Raw genomic sequence first — 14,676 nt, 5'->3', positions numbered from 1 at the left:
TAAGGTGCCAGGAACCGTTCCCCCAAATAGAGTGATGCCCAACCTTTCCCAGCCAGGGCCCAAGTTCATATTCCATGGTTAGAGACAAGGCCTAAAACAGATCTCCTGGTGGGAGGCGCTAACGGGAAAGAGTACGAATGTCTGAAAAGCAGAGAGGACACTGCAGAGAAAGAAAAAGAACAAAAAATGACCTCAGGTAGAGGTTTCTTCACCCTTTGCCTAAGACGGGCTGTTCCCCCATCTTGTCACCCACTTGCACCCCTGTCCTCTTTTCTAAACTCCCAAGTGGCCCTTCTGAGGGGATACTGTTCCGAGTTGCAAGGGAGGGTAAGGGATGGGGTGTGGATTAGCAGAGGAGAGCCATCTGAGGGAAGTTGGGGGCAGTGGGAGAGAAGGGCAGGAAGGGTGTGGCCGGGAAAGAGTGGGAGGGATGAATGACAGAAGGTAGGATGTGGCAAAAACCCACAGAGCTGGAAGGTGAGATGCTTTCTGCTGAACCCTGAAAGCTGTGGGAGTAAAGACAAGGGATAGATGCCAATTCAAAATGGCCCCAGAATGTGGCAGAGCCATAAGCTTTGGGTCGGCAGAGACTTTGCTGTGTTGGGGTGGGAGGAGGGGTGGGCCTGGGAGAATCCACGCCGGATCTGGCTCTCGTGTGGTGATTAAACACTACATAGAGATACCTGACATGAGCAGCAGCAGCCAGTTCTCTTTTGTGGGTTTTCCTACAACAAACCCATTAATCTGATTGCTGTCTCTGGTCCCAAACGGAAGCAGAAGGAGGTCCAAGGCAATCCCTCGTCAAGGGGCACAGGGCAAGCTAATGGCAGTTGAGCGGTGTCACTAGGCACACCAGCCCCATAGTCTGATTGCCAGGACAGCTCATAGCAAGTGTCCTGGGCATTCGGTTCACTCGGGCAGCATGGCCTAATGGTCAGAGCGTGGAGTCTGGAGGCGCACTGCTGGGGTTTGAAGCCCAGCTCTGCCACTTCCAGCTGGGTACGCTTGGCTGGGTTCCTCCACTATCAGTCTGTGTTCCATTCCCGGCTTGTAAGATGCGTCCCACTCCTGCCCTGTGAAGTTAAATGGCGTAAAGCACGTTGTTACCTGTTATTACGTAGCGTTGTTATTAGTTAGGGTGGTTGTTGGTCAGTGTTGCTGTTACTCAGGAAGGGCTAACATCAGTGATGGTTACTTCAGCAATCCCTCGTACGCTGCTTTTGCCTTACGTACTACCTTCAGGGCTGTTGGTTTTAATTCTCTCAAAAGCCCCGTGGGATAAACATAGGAGGCCTAGTATTCTGGTTAACAGGGGAGGAAACTGAGGCTCAAGGTCACTTCATCTGTAGGTGGCAGAGGTCAGGTGTGAACCCAGAGTTCTGTTCCTAAGCCAGAGGTTCTCTGCTCCACGGCTCCTTCCCAGCTCCTTCTCCCAGAGATCTCATTCCCCCAACCAAGGGCAAGGCAGTCCCTGAAGCCTCCCTCTGTGGGAGACTCTGCCTTGTTCCAGGAAGTTCCAACAAATCTCAGGAGGCTCTTCATAAAAAATTGATGAGAGGGCTGCAGGGATCGTTTACCCATGGCTGTTTGCTGATGGCCAGTGTGCCTTGCTCTGCTCTGCACCTGTGTCCTCTGCACCTGGGAGCACACCTGGAGCTGGCTGGCCAGAGTGAGGGGTCCCCCTGGGAGCAGGGAATGGAGCAGGGTGGGCTGCCTCAATGAGGCCTGAGCCCACCAGCCCAGCTTGGACCAGCCGAGCATGGACAAGGTGGAACCGTGGGCCGTGGGTTTGTGTGGGGGGTGTCAGAGCACCTGCAGGGGACCTCCCTCCCGGGCGTGAGGCTGCTTCAGACCAGGGGCTGCTTCCTCCTCATCACGCTGTGCAGCCTCCTCTTCTACCCCGGCCTCATCTCCCCCCATGCCTCCTGTGGGCCAGCAGATCCCTCCTCCCCGACCGTCTCTTTTCCTCCAGCATCACACACTTCTCAGGGCTTTTCATGGCTCTGACACCACCCGTTCTCTGCATCTCCCCCCTTCACCTCCTGGGGAGCCTCTATACTGCTGCAAGTCTCTGTGTAAACATCATTTCCCCAGAGTAATTGTCTCCTTGTCCCCCCGGGCTCCTGGCATCCTGCACTTCCCCCTCATACATTTATCACAGTTCTGATCACGCACAGGCGCTGTGTGTGCCATTATTTGTGTCACATCTGCCCCTCTGCCCCTGGACTGTGAGTTGCATGGGGCCCCTGCAGCCCCACTGCCTGGTACACAGCGAGGCTCAGTAAATATTACATGAAAGTATTAAATATTAAATAATACTACATGCAAATACTTTGGACAGTGGAAAGTTGCTTTGCAGATGAGTTTTCATCTTGATTTTATTGCTATCCATGGGGCGACCAAACAATAAAAGAGCTGTCTACAGCAGCTGAGGCTTCCAGAAGAATCGGGCTAAACAGTTTATAAGGAGATGTCTCAGCTGCACGTTCTTTTCGGTGTGGCTGTTGTTAGAGAAGGGAGGTAGGCAAGTGAGCCCGAGGAGGTGGCCCGTACCCGGTCTCAGTAAACAACCTGTATTTAGCATCCTGAGTTTGTCAGGGATGATCTGAAAGCTTGGGAAAAACAGCAAGAGATGAGCGCCCGAGGGAACGGTGTGCAGTCGCTCTCGGGATTTATTTTTGCTGAAGCTAGGCTGTTCCCACCGTGTCGATGATGCCCTGCCGTGGGTGATGCCCAGGGGAATGTGTGCTTACCAGGATTCTGCCAGCAAAATCCCTCCTCTGATCCCACTTTCTCTCCGTTAAGCTGGACGCTCTCCAGAGCTCCTAGGAAATCTGCTTGCTGCCTCTGCAGATCTGCTCAGCCTCCCCCGACCTCACCGTCCCTGCACCCTTGCCGCAGTCCTGAGGGCTGCCCCACCGTAGTCGGGAGGCCCAGCCTGGCCTGCGGGGGTTGTACCATTCCACATAAACACCCTGCTCGTGTCCTGGGGAGCTGGCCATGTTTCTACCAGCAGGTCACACTCTCCAGGGGCACGCGCCTTTATGGATCACTTCTGCCAAGCATCTCTTTTTTCCACCGTCAAGTCCCTAGCCCCATTCCCTCCCCCTGCCCTCGCTGGTTCATCAACTGTTTCCTTAGCACCTGCTGTAGGCCAGGACCTGTATAGGGCAGGGCTATACAGGGGACCCAGGCACTAGGCTCTTGCCCTCGGAATTCCCAGTCCAGGGGGAAGGAAGACTCACAGAGAGGTAGAATCCCGTGGGACAGCTGCTGGAGGCATATGCCTTGTGCTCCTTGAGCTCAGAGATGGGGAAGTTCGCTCCGAGCGGGGCAGGGTGACATTTGAGCACGTGTAGGGTTGTTCCGGGAACACAGTGACGATAGTGTCATCAGCAGATGGGCCACATGTGCCTGGGATGGGGTGACTCAGGGATGATCACCCCAGTCTGCAGTGTGGGGTGCGGTTTATGGAAAGCAGTTGGACAGAAGTGGAAAGACAGTTGGAGGTCTGATGTGAGACTGTGCGAGGTGCTTGGGTTTAGTCTCTGGGCAGTGGAGAGCTGTTAAAAAAATATTTTAAACCAGGGGACTAAAGCGATCAGATGTATTTTAGAATATTGGAAGCAGAAAGGGGATGGGTAGGGGGGAGCACAGGGAGTGGCTGGAGGAGCAGCTGGGAGCCGCTGGGACTTCATCCCTTTGTTCACTCTGAGTGGACTCCGTGAGGGGTGCCGCAGGGCCCTCCGCCCCAGAGAAGCACTAGCGGAAGGCACTCAACACCCTGCCACCGCAGCGGCAGGGCACAGAATCCGGATGCGTAGGGACATCCAGAACCTAAACTCAGGCAGTATGGACGAAGAGAGGTGATAGATTGTAATATTTCTCAGACAGGGTCCTACTTCCCTCCCATATCACCTTCACCTGTCACGGCCCTCCCCATGCTTCCCCCGGAGGTGGCCTCCTTGGAGGTGTTGGAGGTGGCTGGAAAGACAAAGAGCACGTCCAGGCTGAGAGAGCATCCTGAACACAGGCACAGGGGATGAGAGGTCATCGAGGTTTTCCCAGTCCCAACTACCTTCTCCAGCAGCCCAGGAAAGATCAGAGCAGATCTGCGCTCCTTGGAGCCGGTGTGGGCACAGCGTTGAAGCCGGCGCTCAGTCCCTTTCTGTGGTTGTGTCGGAGAGAGAGCACACTGATCCACGAGTCAAAGAGCTCACTGTCAAAGTCAGTGTTTTTTCTGCTTTTTGTTTTGTTTCAAAGAAATATACTTGCCTTATAAAACTAAACAGAGGGCAGGGTGTGGGGGGCTAGGTGTTGGCCCGAGACCCTCCACCTCCTTTCCTGATGACCAGAACTCGTGCAGGGGCACTTGGCTCAATCCTGCTGAAATCCTTGCCTTGTATTTCTCTCCAGACTTCTGAGGCCAGGCCTCTTGAGTTGTCCCAAGACCCTCTGTCTGCCTATACTTGGGATTCTAATTTGCAATTTAGGTGGTTGAAACAGATTCAGAACTGAAACCAATTTACATTGCTGCTTGGAAAAAGAAAATGATTTTGTCATTGGTAAAATAAAGCTTTGCTTTAAAAGCAACCTTCTTCCCATCCAGAAGGTTCTCACTGGAAGGTAGGGGTTCTGTCCCCTCCTACCAGCTGGGGTGAGCATCACATCACTGAGCTTACTCCAAGTGAGAGAGGGACCAGTGCTGAAGGAGGCCACTCGCCCACGTTGCCTGGATTCGGCCACCTCTTCTTACTATCCGGCCTTTACCTTCCCCCTCGTGTTCTGGAGGGCAGCTCTGCCCGTGATGCATCTCCAGTCAACTGCCTTCCCTTTCCATTGAGCCCCAATTTTCCCTGGCCCCTTGACATTGGGATGAAGGCAGTATCTAGCAGGTAGCCTTCCGCCTAGCAGGTGGCTTGGAGGCGGGGTCTACGTATGAGCTTGGTGGTGGCGGTGACCCTCTCCAGGCAGCCCCCTGCCCAGACCCGTTGACTGCCCTCTCGTTTCTGGCACACGCGAGCTCTAGGTCACAACAAGAAGACAGAGCCTGGTTTGTGCTATTTCATTTTAAAACCCAGTAAATCCTGAAGTTTGTTTATCTGAAGTGTGCGGGGAAGGGAGCAGCAAAGGAATGCGGGAGTGCGTCACTGTCCAGCTCATTGCTGAGCACACGCTCCCGCTGCGTTGGCCGCAGTGCCAGCCCTGGTCGGGTTTCCAGCCGACTGCACTGTGCAGGTAAAATCCAGTTCGCGCCCCAGGACTCCCTGTACCTGGGAGAGCTGTGGAGCTCTTGGCTGCCGACCAGGATGACATTTGTCCAGCTAATGCACGGTGTTGTGTTGGTCATGCTGCCGCTGTTGTCAAGGTTCCTGCATTTTCTGCACTGAGGACTTTATCGATGTGTGTGTCTAAGGCTTCCAGGCAGTGAGGTTGTCTCCATGTGCCAAGTGCTGACAGCAGCCGAGCAACAAAGAAGGAAAGCAGGTGACCGCCTCTGGGAGTGGGGCTTGGGGTTCCTCTTTCTTCCCTTTACTCCTCCCCTTTCTCTCCTCATTCCTCCTCCCTGACCTCCTTCACTTTCTCCCTAGTTCCTCTTTTTAACCCTGTTGCCCCAACTAGGGCCCACACCTTGAAGCACCAGGGTTCTGAGTACTCGGTTTCTCACTGATGTATATGAGCATAAAACCATCCACATCCCCGTGATTATTCACTGCTTTGGTTATACCTGAAGGGACAGCAGCATCTCTGGCTCCTGGCCCTGGGGGCCCAGCTGTCCTCAGACTAAAATGAAATTGGAACTTTTCTTATGCGTCACACACTGGCTTGCTGCTACAGAGGCTGGGCACCGTGCTAGGCACTGGCCGGCACAGCCTCAGTGGGGACACAGACCGATTCACAATCCCCTGCCCCTCCTTCTTCCTTCCTCTGGGCAGCCTGGCTCCCAGCTCTGCTGTCAGTGAAGGGAGAGGATTCCAGTTTGGAGAGCTGGTAGCGGCTGCCACATGGTCCATATGTGACTTTTATTTCCCTGATACACAGTAATTACTTCATTTGAGGAGGGAGAGCTGCTATTTCCCAGTTGGCCATTCCTTGTCGTGCACAGCTCTTTGCCGGCTAGGTCGGTTCGATGGAGGGAGGCTGGGCAGTCCTTCACGAGGTCATCCTGATGATCTTGGAAGAGTCCTTTCCCTTTTCTGGGTCTCAGTCTTCTTATCTGGCAGGGAAGGGAGCGTTGGTTCCTACTGTAATCAGTAGGACTGACCGGGCACGGATCCACACGCCACGGTGAGGATGGCTGCCTTTATCCAGATGAAATGAAAAGCAGCCAAGCGTGCATATGCCAGCTGGTGGGAAGCCTGGTGTCGCCATCAAGGCTCCTGTCCTTTGCCTTGTTTAAGAGCCCCGGATGGGGGAGGGGCAGGTTCATGGGTCCACCGCCCACCTCCGTGCTTCCCCCTCTTCTGCGGTCTCTGTTGCTTTCTTTTCCGTCCATCCTGCTCTCCCCTCCAGGCGCTGGGGCCCTCTGTCGTCTTCTCCAGGGAGCTGATAATCTGAAGGCTGATCACTACCTGACCTCCCCTTTCCATGCCCAGTGGGGTTTGATGGCCTCCCATGGGATCCTGACCGTCAAGACGTGAGGCTTATCTGTGTGTGGAATCCCTTACAGGCTTGCAGGGGATTCAGCGTTCCTCAGAGACCAGTGACACTCCCTGGTGTCCCTCCTAAAGCAAGCACCCAACAGCACATGTTTCTTCTCCAGTAGGTCCTGTTGCTACAATGGGGTCTCTGTGGCATGTGGTCCTGACTCTGAGGCTCTAATCAACTTTCAGGGAAGGAGGTAATCACAAGGAGAGCAGAAGAGAGGGCATTGGACACATGGCAACAGAGTGCAGTAAGTTAGAGCAAATGGCGTTGCCATAATGAACTTGGCGAGGCACTTGGTGAGTGTCTTAGTCTGTTCGGGCTATTCTACCATAGACTGGGTGGCTTGTAAATAACAGAAATTTATTTCCCAGGGTTCTGGAGGCTGGAAGTCCAAGATCAGGGTGCCAGCGTGGTCGGGTCCTGATAAGGACCGCTGACTTCTCACTGTGTCCTCCCATGGTGGAAGGGACAAGAGAGCTCTCTGGGGTCTCTTTCATAAGGGCGCTAATACCATTCATAAGGGCTCCATCCTTATGACGTGATCACCTCCTGAAGGCCCCACCTCCTACTACCATCACATTGGGGATTAGGATTTCAACATCTGGATTGATGGGGGGCGCAGGGGGGAATGGATATATTCAGTCCATTTCTGTGATTCATTGTAGATTCATTGCTAGATGCTCCATTCTGGGCTGGATGTCGCCGTGTGTGCTGGGTCGTAAGAGAAGATAGGAATAATTCAGCCTAAAGTTCCCGCTCCCTGCCTCTGTCAAAAAAGCCAAAATACCAAGACTTAAAACACGTGTGCAATAGTTGGTGGGCTAATATTTCTTCGCACGTGGGTTGTTCCCACTTCACAGACTTGAAACTCCTCCTGGATCGCGCACAGGCAGCTGCAGGACTAGAACTCAGGTCCCATGGCTTTCCTCCTCAGCTGTGACAGCCCCGTGTGGTCACCTGAGCTGTCAAAATACTTCTGCTTCTGCCACTTGTGAACAGGGAGATGCAGTCGCCGGGAGAGGAAACTTTTTTCTGCTCTACAAATGATTTCTTTGTACCTCCGAGCACAAGCCCGGTAAATGATTAGCCTCTATGAGAACAGTAGGCGGTGGCCATGTGTGTACATTTGCTGGGTAGTGGGCCAGGGGCCTGGGTGAGAAGCAAGCCTTGGAAAGAAGTAAAGAGCTGTCAGATTTAAAGGGACTGAATGCAGGATTTGAATCAGACAAGACTTGTGAAATTCTCATGTCTGGTTGGCATCTCTCATGGGGAGGGAGGAGTGAGCATTACAAATTTACTTTTGTAAACGATGGTCTGGAGGGTGGGACTTTATGCTGCCCAGATGTTATGATTTGTAATTGAGTAGGTTAGGAGTTAGGTACTGGGCTGTAGTGATGAAGAGGATGGAGTCCCTGCCCTCACGAAGCTTCCAGTCAAACATGGAAGACAAGTAAAGCAGAAATAGAATGGAAGAAAAGTGACGGGAGGAGGGATCAAGGGGACACAGCCTGATAAGCTAGTCTGGGGAGTGAAAGGAGCATCGGGGAAGCCTTCCTGGATGAAGAGGCACTTGAACGTAGACCCAGAGGATGAGTCAGAATTAGCCAGGGAAAGAGAGGGACCAAGGCCAAGCAATGGCAGCACGAGGTCAGAGAGAGCCGTGCATGCTGTGAATGTACATAGTGTCTGCTCCGAGAGCCAGCTCCAGGCAACTGGCAGAGGCTCTCGCGGATGCCGGTTTCCCTGGCTCGTCGGGAAAGAGGGGATCACTGACTGCCAGCATCTGTCATAGGTGCAAAATGGGTTGATAGTAATACATAGGATACGTATTTGCCATTTCTGATCTAAAAGCAGCATAACTTCATGCTGAATCTAAAAGCAGCATAACTTCATGCTGGATCCTTTAGCTACAAACCAGGGATCTTTCAGCATCCTGTCGTGGGCCCGCCCTGCCCTGCAAGGAGGGAGTAAGTAGTCCCGTGTATGGACCCAAGAGCTGGGTAGGTAAGGTGAGGTCTGAACAGGGAGTTCCTCAAGGACCAGCAGCTTTGTGCTTTCCCAGGATGGCTTATTAAATCTTGCCTCACGGAGAGTAATCTCCAAATTCAGAGAAGGCACAGTGGCCTGTGGGCACCGTGCGGCGGGTGCTGAAGCAAATGTGGAAGAAATTAGAGATGCAGACACCGCTTTAGAGAAGCTTAGCCCCTGGCTGGGATGTCTGCCCTTCAGAACAGTCCGAACAAAGCAAGCCCCAAGTGGGGCCTCACCTTATTTAGGCACTGAAGTCATAACTGCCCTGATTTAGATTTTGAAAGAAGTCTTCAGCTGTCCCAGGTTTCTTTCCTTAAAAAAAAAAAAAAAAAAAGAAAGAAAGAAACAACTAAGAAGTTTTCCTTTGAATCCACGAAGGTCAAGTGTAGGAGTCGTGTAAATCCAGAAGGGTTAAACGGTGGCATGCACACACTTGTGATCCGTCCTCAAGTTAGACTCCCGGCCTCCGCAGCCAGTGCCACCCCCGTGGTGACCAGCACCCACACTTCGCACGTGGGGACCCACATTGCTCCCCTCCCCAGCTTTGCGCGGACGTGGGCATGGCGCTCCGGTGAGGCTGCCAGAATTTCTCTCCATGCTCTGTCGGTTTCGTTGGGAGGCCTGCAAAGTCTTTGTTCTCCCTGGCTGGTTATGTAATAATTTTCAAGAGAAAAGGCAGAGCAAAGACAACTCTATGCTCCTGCACTTGGCATCTGGGGGAGGAGGTGACAACCCCAAGGTCTGATGTTCCCTTTGCTAACTTTTCTCTTCCAGCCCTCGGTAGCTCTCCTCTTGCTCCCTCTCAGAGATATGAAGACAGAACAGGTTCCCCCTCCTGTTTTTTACTCAGCATCCACACCCGTGTGTTCTTGAGGAAACCGTATAAGGGAAGCAAGCCAGGGTGGGTGGCATCACCGCCTCGCAGGAACATTCAGACCTTTGCACATCCCAGGGGAGGATTCTCACCGGGGCCTGCTCCCCTGCCTGACACATATTTCTAGTGATGCATTTGGCTTGGCTGGGAGGCTGTCCTGCCAGCTGGTGTGCAAAGGCACGTCTCAGGCCCTCGGCGGGCGGTGGTGCTGGGAGCGGGAGAGGCACGGGGTAGGAAATGCAGCCTGAGTCGGCATCACGGGCCGCGGCGTTTGCAGCGGCTGTCTGCCCGTGCACCCGGGCTTCCACAGAGAGGAGAGGCCTCCAGGGCACGGGCAGCTCACTTTGCATGAACTCCTCCAGCTGCCTCACTGCCTGGGTGGAGGGAGTGGGACTTCACTTCAAAACCTGGAAGTCCAGGAAGAGTTGTTTCTCCTAACTCCTAGGAGCATTGCTGCTGCTGCCACCGAGGGTGAGACCCATCTGTGCTCAAAATCAGAGATGACACAGTGCGGACTGCCTCAGGACCGGCCCTTCCTTCCTCGGCAAGGAAATGCCTTCTAGCCATTGTGCTCTTTTGGGGCCATGGGGCATCCTGCTTGAACCCCACCTTTACCCCCCACTCTCCTTGGAGGGATTAAAAAGAGTTCTGAACTGGGCTTCAGGGACCCATTTTTAATTTCTCTTTCCATTCAGGTTATATTTTGTCATAACAAATCTTCCTGCAAGTGTGTAGGCATTCCTGTGTCAACTGGTATTTATTTCTTGAGTCCCTATGGTCTGTCGGACACAGGACAAGACCCTGAGGCTATATCCATGAAAAAAGAGAGGTGAAGTTACCCCCCTCCCCAAGGCTGTCTTGGGCTCTGGAATATGACGAGATCCAAGCCAGGTAAGGCCCAGGACCCCTGGCCCAAGAATTCTCAAAGTCAAAGGCCAAGACTGTGTCTTCTCCATCTTGGAAACGTTAAGAACTGCAGATCTCCAGGTTTCTCCTGAGGCATCGGTGATTTGTTGCCGTATAACAACACCCTAAAATTTAGCTCCTTGTCACACAGTTTCTGTGGTCAGGACGCTGGGCACAGTTTAGCCGGGTGTCTGTGACATAAGATCTCTTCTGAGAATTCATCAGGCTGTCGCCAGGGCTGTCGTCTTCTCATGGCTCACCTCAGGGAAGGTCTGCTTCCAAGCTTGCTCCTGTGGTGGCCAGTGGGCCTCAGAACATCCCTTTGCAAGAACTCACGTGGAGGGCGCCTCGGTGGCTCAGTCGGTTAAGCGTCTTCCTTCGGCTCAGGTCATGATCCCAGGGTCCTGGGAGCGAGTCCCACATGAGGCTCCCTGCTCTGTAGGGAGTCTGCTTCTCCCTCTGCCCCTCCTCCCACTGGTTCTCTCCATCTTTCTCTCAAATAAATAAAATCTTAAAAAAAACAACAACAACTCACGTGAGGTCCCCCTAGAGCTGCCTCATGACACGGCCACTGGCTTCTCTTTGATCACTCAAGATGGAAGCCATAGTCTCTTTATAACTTCATCTGAGAATGGACATCTCAGGAAGTCCAGCTCACTCTTAAGAGGAGGGGATTACTCAGGACCTGAAGCCAGGAGGGTGGGGGTCATTGGTAGCCAACTTAGAAGCTGTCTTGCACACCCTCCGAGAGCCTTCTCTGACTGACCTGTCCTCTGTCGGCGACGTCCTAACTCCCGCACTTGCTGTGGGAATCATGAAGTTAGCCCCCGAGTCTCTTCATTGTGTCTGTAATTGTTATTGCTCTGGTTCCCCTTCCTCAGTAGGACTACAGACTCCCTGAGGTCAGGAGCCCTGTGTTCTGCACCTCTTTATCTCCCACCCCAACCAACCACGTACCTGGCAAGTTACCATCAGATAATCTCCCCTTCCGGTAAAAGGAAAAGAAGATGGTAAAGATGTCTCAGACAACAAGAGAGCTTAGCGACCTCACTTGGCAGGAACGCTGGAGGTGGGCATTTCCAGGTTTGGCCACTGGGCAATGTCAGCAAGTCCGTCGTGCCCTGCCCCTTATCTGCCAGCTCTCCTCTGCTGGCCTTTGTCCCCAGGCTTGTCCCTGTGTGGTTTCAAAGAGGCTGGGATATCACCAACATCACGTTCTCCCACAACTGCGTCCAAAGACGGAGTGGTGTTTCTTCTTGGGAAGGAAGACTTTTCCTGAGCGCCCTCCCCCGCAGCCCGATTTCCTTTAAGTCTTACTGTCCAAAACTGGATCGTACAACCACCCCTAGGCCAACCGCTGCCAAAGGGGGACTGGGTGACCACGACTTGGACTCAAGGCCCTCAACAGGGATGGGTGTGGGATATCCCCTTGCCTTATGGGGTTTTGGAAATGTGTGAGGCTGTCTCAGGAACCAGGAATGCTATTGGCATTTCGTGAGTAGGGAGCAGGGTTGCTAAACTTTTGGCCACAGCGCACCACACAGCCCCATAGAACAACCCTTCTGCTCCGATGCCTGAAATGGCTGCTTTAGCCCCATGGTTCTCAGTCAGGAGTGACTGCGTGCCTCCCCCACAGTGGTCGTTTCAATGTGTGAAGACATTTGGGTTGTCACAACTCGGGGGTGCTCTGACATCTGGTGGGTCGAGTCTAGGGGTGCTACTGAATGTCCTGTAGTGCGTACGTCAGCCCCACAGCCGAGAATGACCTGGCTCACGATGTCGGTCACGTTGGGGCTGAGGGACCCTAGTTTAGAAACATTGTGGGTTATCCGTGGTCGGGCTCAGCAGCCTAATGGCTGACCCAGACCTGGCTGCTGTTCATCCGGAGGGAGTGGCAGTGGTTCCTGGGCAGGTGGCCCGTGTCGGCTCCAGGACCTTGTGTCAGGTAGCTGGGAGAATGCTCAGCTCCGATCACGTCTGGGATGGCCGGTGTCTGCGGCCCCGGGCTCTCTTGCTTACCTGAGGCTTACGTTAGAGAAGAGGTCAAGGACTGGTTGGAAGGCAGCGTGATGGTTGTTTAAACTTGCAGCTTTCTGTTTTTTTCTCAACTCTTAATCTCATGTTAATGTTCTGTTTCTCAGTTTCTATTTCCATAAAGTGGGCTCTGAACCGCGGTCTCTACGCCGGGACTGAACACAGGCTGACAAGGTGGCCTCTTGCTTTCCTTTGAGAGGTACCGCAGGTGTACCTGTCCCCAGATTTGCTCCTCCTTGGGTCTGGGAAGTCACACGGGGCCTCGGCGGTCACCCACTTGGGCTCAGATCATGTGTTAACAGTGCTGAGATGTGTAGCCTCTGGAGACGTCACCTGCTAGTGGGGTGACTTTGGGCAAGTCACTTCCCTCTGGGAGCTTCATGGGAGTGTGACACAAACCGAAATCCTCAGGCACAGCTCCTGGCCCATGGTGACCCCTCAGCCAGGGCGGCTACCCTGTTTTCATCGTGTCCCCTTCTCCGCTTCCCCAGAAAACCTCTGTTAGAAGGCGTGTGGAGGAGTGAGGCATGTCAACAGTACCAAAGAATCACAGAGACAGAAGGTAGCCTTTGGACCCTGAGGCCAGGAAAACTGCAAATGAGCTGAACTCAGCCCAGGGTAGCTCCCAGGGAGGGCAGGCAGGCCTGGGGTAGGGCCACCACGAGGGGCAACAGAAGGACTGAGTCCAGGAGGGAGGAGACCGTGCAGGGGGAGCCAGAAAGGTCTGAGTTACGGCACACTTCAGTGTCACCTCAGGAACAAGCCAGAGAATGTTCCTGCACAGTCTAGAACAGGGGCCGACGGACTGCAGCCCCCTCACCAAATTCAGTCTCCCACCTATGTTTGTAAATAAATTAAAAAAAAAAATGCAGCCGTGCCCTTCGTTTGGGTATTATCTCTGGCTGCTTTTGTGCTACAAGGCGGGATTGGAGTAGTTGCAACAGAGATGGTATGCCCCGCAAAGCCTTAGATATTTACCCTCTGGCCCTTTTCAGAAAAAATTTGCTGATCTCTGGTCTAGAGGACTTTATTCACATGGACTATAGTGATTAGGGTCACGAACCTTAGAGTCAGACAGACTTGACTATAGTGTGAATGGTGCCACCTAGAATTTTGCAGTGTGCGGCCTGTTCAACTGTAAACATCAGCCTTACCCGTAAAGGATTTCCTGCAAGTTTTTGGGTGCTCAGGAGAGAAAAGAAAGCTCTGTGAAATATCAGCATCTCATCGGGGCCATTGTTCCTGCCGAAAGTTGACAGCATGAGGCTTGGGAGGATCTGAACAGGCAGAGTTGAGTCTAAATTTAGAGTTTCCAAAGGCTCTTTGTAAACCAGATCCCCAGGAAACCCAGCAAGGCACACGCCATCTCGTCTCTGGTTTGCCTCTGCATGTTAAAAGGCAGGATGTGTGAGATGATGATTAATTGGCCTCAAATAAAGTATTGCAGAAGAGTCCATGAGAAATCAGTGGGGAGATGAAGCTCCATTGCTAGGAGTCCTGGGGGTAGATATTTCTACTCCTGCGTTTTATTACAACATTCACCGTGAATCACCGGAGCCCGGGCTACCCTTGCAGGAGTTACATGTGTTCTTCTTGCTCATTGTCATTCGAGCACAGCTGAACCCATGACCTTTCCTTCCTTCAAGGTGAATGCCAACTCCCTGGTTTGAAATCACACCTGAATCAGAGCAGCTCCGAGCCACCAACTTCGAACAGAGAAAGGCTGTGCTTTGCTCTGAGAAGTTGCCAGAATCACTCCTCTGAACTGGTGGGCACATCTCCAGATGCTGGGTCTGCCCCTCTCCAGGGCCCATGGGCCCACACTCCCTGGTGTGTCAGGCAGACAATGAACCACTAATCCAAAACATCTTAGTTACTAGGTGTTTTGTAATCGGTCCACCTGTGGAGAAAGGCAAACGGTTTACCATGGAAATTATAGAGGAATTCTAGAAACTGAGAAAGTAAAGAGGGCTGAGAAGGGATGAGTAACAGTAAACTGACACGGGAACAGAGAAACGGTCAGTCGAGGGCTGCGTGCTTAGTGCAGGGATTCTAGGAGAGGCAGTGTTGGAGCAGAAAGTGCTACCGAGAGGGTTGAGGTGTGTCTGGGCGGTTGGGGCTCATCGTGAGAAGAGCCCTCTTGAACAAGTTGTGTTGAGACATCAGACATAGGGAGGGGAGGC

This window comes from Ursus arctos, unplaced genomic scaffold, assembly GCF_023065955.2.
Source record: "Ursus arctos isolate Adak ecotype North America unplaced genomic scaffold, UrsArc2.0 scaffold_17, whole genome shotgun sequence".
In the NCBI taxonomy this organism is placed as follows: domain Eukaryota; kingdom Metazoa; phylum Chordata; class Mammalia; order Carnivora; family Ursidae; genus Ursus; species Ursus arctos.
The sequence above is the reverse complement of the archived record's forward strand: the minus strand, read 5'-3'. Positions refer to the sequence as shown.